Below are 4,156 nucleotides of genomic sequence, written 5' to 3'. Positions count from 1 at the left end.
GAAACGTCGTGCGCGGCGAGTCACTTGTCAATACAGCAAGTCCCTGGCCTGAAACGTCGTGCGCGGCGAGTCACTTGTAAATCCAGCAAGTCCCTGGCCTGAAACGTCGTGTGCGGCGAGTCACTTGTAAATCCAGCAAGTCCCTGTCCTGAAACGTCGTGCGCGGCGAGTCACTTGTGAATACAGCAAGTCCCTGGCCTGAAACGTCGTGCGCGGCGAGTCACTTGTCAATACAGCAAGTCCCTGGCCTGAAACGTCGTGCGCGGCGAGTCACTTGTGAATACAGCAAGACCCAGGCCTGAAACGTCGTGCGCGGCGAGTCACTTGTGAATACAGCAAGTCCCTGGCCTGAAACGTCGTGCGCGGCGAGTCACTTGTGAATACAGCAAGTCCCTGTCCTGAAACGTCGTGCGCGGCCAGTCACTTGTCAATACAGCAAGTCCCTGGCCTGAAACGTCGTGCGCGGCGAGTCACTTGTGAATACAGCAAGTCCCAGGCCTGAAACGTCGTGCGCGGCGAGTCACTTGTGAATACAGCAAGTCCCAGGCCTGAAACGTCGTGCGCGGCGAGTCACTTGTGAATACAGCAAGTCCCTGGCCTGAAACGTCGTGCGCGGCGAGTCACTTGTTAATCCAGCAAGTCCCTGTCCTGAAACGTCGTGCGCGGCGAGTCACTTGTCAATACAGCAAGTCCCTGGCCTGAAACGTCGTGCGCGGCGAGTCACTTGTGAATACAGCAAGTCCCAGGCCTGAAACGTCGTGCGCGGCGAGTCACTTGTGAATACAGCAAGTCCCTGGCCTGAAACGTCGTGCGCGGCGAGTCACTTGTGAATCCAGCAAGTCCCTGGCCTGAAACGTCGTGCGCGGCGAGTCACTTGTGAATACAGCAAGTCCCAGGCCTGAAACGTCGTGCGCGGCGAGTCACTTGTGAATACAGCAAGTCCCTGGCCTGAAACGTCGTGCGCGGCGAGTCACTTGTAAATCCAGCAAGTCCCTGTCCTGAAACGTCGTGCGCGGCCAGTCACTTGTCAATACAGCAAGTCCCTGGCCTGAAACGTCGTGCGCGGCGAGTCACTTGTGAATACAGCAAGTCCCAGGCCTGAAACGTCGTGCGCGGCGAGTCACTTGTGAATACAGCAAGTCCCAGGCCTGAAACGTCGTGCGCGGCGAGTCACTTGTGAATACAGCAAGTCCCTGGCCTGAAACGTCGTGCGCGGCGAGTCACTTGTGAATCCAGCAAGTCCCTGGCCTGAAACGTCGTGCGCGGCGAGTCACTTGTAAATCCATCAAGTGCCTGGCCTGAAACGTCGTGCGCGGCGAGTCACTTGTCAATACAGCAAGTCCCTGGCCTGAAACGTCGTGCGCGGCGAGTCACTTGTCAATACAGCAAGTCCCTGGCCTGAAACGTCGTGCGCGGCGAGTCACTTGTCAATACAGCAAGTCCCTGGCCTGAAACGTCGTGCGCGGCGAGTCACTTGTGAATACAGCAAGTCCCAGGCCTGAAACGTCGTGCGCGGCGAGTCACTTGTCAATACAGCAAGTCCCTGGCCTGAAACGTCGTGCGCGGCGAGTCACTTGTGAATACAGCAAGTCCCTGGCCTGAAACGTCGTGCGCGGCGAGTCACTTGTAAATCCAGCAAGTCCCTGGCCTGAAACGTAGTGCGCGGCGAGTCACTTGTGAATACAGCAAGTGCCTGGCCTGAAACGTCGTGCGCGGCGAGTCACTTGTCAATACAGCAAGTCCCTGGCCTGAAACGTCGTGCGCGGCGAGTCACTTGTGAATACAGCAAGTCCCTGGCCTGAAACGTCGTGCGCGGCGAGTCACTTGTGAATACAGCAAGTGCCTGGCCTGAAACGTCGTGCGCGGCGAGTCACTTGTGAATACAGCAAGTCCCTGGCCTGAAACGTCGTGCGCGGCGAGTCACTTGTGAATCCAGCAAGTCCCTGGCCTGAAACGTCGTGCGCGGCGAGTCACTTGTAAATCCATCAAGTGCCTGGCCTGAAACGTCGTGCGCGGCGAGTCACTTGTCAATACAGCAAGTCCCTGGCCTGAAACGTCGTGCGCGGCGAGTCACTTGTCAATACAGCAAGTCCCTGGCCTGAAACGTCGTGCGCGGCGAGTCACTTGTCAATACAGCAAGTCCCTGGCCTGAAACGTCGTGCGCGGCGAGTCACTTGTGAATACAGCAAGTCCCAGGCCTGAAACGTCGTGCGCGGCGAGTCACTTGTCAATACAGCAAGTCCCTGGCCTGAAACGTCGTGCGCGGCGAGTCACTTGTGAATACAGCAAGTCCCTGGCCTGAAACGTCGTGCGCGGCGAGTCACTTGTAAATCCAGCAAGTCCCTGGCCTGAAACGTCGTGCGCGGCGAGTCACTTGTGAATACAGCAAGTGCCTGGCCTGAAACGTCGTGCGCGGCGAGTCACTTGTCAATACAGCAAGTCCCTGGCCTGAAACGTCGTGCGCGGCGAGTCACTTGTGAATACAGCAAGTCCCTGGCCTGAAACGTCGTGCGCGGCGAGTCACTTGTGAATACAGCAAGTGCCTGGCCTGAAACGTCGTGCGCGGCGAGTCACTTGTGAATACAGCAAGTCCCTGGCCTGAAACGTCGTGCGCGGCGAGTCACTTGTGAATCCAGCAAGTCCCTGGCCTGAAACGTCGTGCGCGGCGAGTCACTTGTAAATCCATCAAGTGCCTGGCCTGAAACGTCGTGCGCGGCGAGTCACTTGTCAATACAGCAAGTCCCTGGCCTGAAACGTCGTGCGCGGCGAGTCACTTGTCAATACAGCAAGTCCCTGGCCTGAAACGTCGTGCGCGGCGAGTCACTTGTCAATACAGCAAGTCCCTGGCCTGAAACGTCGTGCGCGGCGAGTCACTTGTGAATACAGCAAGTCCCAGGCCTGAAACGTCGTGCGCGGCGAGTCACTTGTCAATACAGCAAGTCCCTGGCCTGAAACGTCGTGCGCGGCGAGTCACTTGTGAATACAGCAAGTCCCTGGCCTGAAACGTCGTGCGCGGCGAGTCACTTGTAAATCCAGCAAGTCCCTGGCCTGAAACGTCGTGCGCGGCGAGTCACTTGTGAATACAGCAAGTGCCTGGCCTGAAACGTCGTGCGCGGCGAGTCACTTGTCAATACAGCAAGTCCCTGGCCTGAAACGTCGTGCGCGGCGAGTCACTTGTGAATACAGCAAGTCCCTGGCCTGAAACGTCGTGCGCGGCGAGTCACTTGTGAATACAGCAAGTGCCTGGCCTGAAACGTCGTGCGCGGCGAGTCACTTGTCAATACAGCAAGTCCCTGGCCTGAAACGTCGTGCCCGGCGATTTCCTCGTCAATGATGTTCGAAGAAGCTTCGGAGGATCCGCCCTTTCGATGAGGTTTTTGCCCATATAAAACAATGCTCAAGACCATTCGGCGCCGATGCCTCGGCGGCCCTTTCGGTATATGTAAGAGAGGTGCTCGAGTCGATGTAATCGTCTTGGGTATGCTCTCCATCGTTGTCATCCACTGCATTACCGCGGGTCGGTGTCTCTGACCGAATGGCCCTTATGCGGTAGGCGCCGTAGGCGTTACGAGTTCGTCGATTCTTCATTGAATCGTCGATAAATACCGAGCATCGACTCACTCGATTCCGAGCGAGAATAAACTTTTGCACGTCATTTCCACGCGAATGGCGATGAAATGTCGCTGACCACGACGACTTGGCATTTTTGTCTAACGTCGGGTAGCATTTTACTCAATTAACACGAGAGTCTGTTGAATTTGAACGATAATATCCATGGTGTGTCTCCGTCTGGTATAATACGGGCAGCGGAGATCGCCGTGACTCGTCGTGGGCATGTTGCAGCTATGAATTAGTTGTGACTGCTCGACGACGAGCAATTGTATAGCGAATAATTGCCCTCAAAGTTACGTTATATCGTACTTTGCTGTGCTCTCGACGACTTTGGTCGCATTGCGAAGCGTGTCGTCGATCCTTTTCAAGGATCGGCGTTCGACACGGTCGCGTGCTGGAGTCGCTCGTAACACAGATGCGAGCTCTCTTGCGCGCAACTCGTTTGCGTTGTCCAACGAAGCTCCCTGGTTGATCCTGCCAGTAGTCATATGCTTGTCTCAAAGATTAAGCCATGCATGTCTCAGTGCATGCCAAATTAAGGTGA

At 56.3% G+C, this 4,156-nt stretch overlaps 1 non-coding gene across 1 annotated transcript in view; it reads left to right on the top strand.

Annotated features, from left to right (window-relative positions):
* Nucleotides 1-4,073: 4,073 nt before the first annotated feature.
* Nucleotides 4,074-4,156, top strand: part of LOC131674792 (small subunit ribosomal RNA) — a 1,915-nt gene continuing 1,832 nt past the window's right edge. The window contains exon 1 of the ribosomal RNA XR_009302890.1: nucleotides 4,074-4,156. This exon is cut by the window's right edge and continues 1,832 nt beyond it. This is a non-coding gene — a ribosomal RNA (small subunit ribosomal RNA).

The sequence above is a fragment of the Phymastichus coffea genome, unplaced genomic scaffold (genome assembly GCF_024137745.1).
Source record: "Phymastichus coffea isolate CEN01 unplaced genomic scaffold, Cenicafe_Pcof_1.1 PCOF00304, whole genome shotgun sequence".
NCBI classification, from domain to species: Eukaryota; Metazoa; Arthropoda; class Insecta; order Hymenoptera; family Eulophidae; genus Phymastichus; species Phymastichus coffea.
This window is presented reverse-complemented; position numbering and strand designations above follow the sequence as displayed.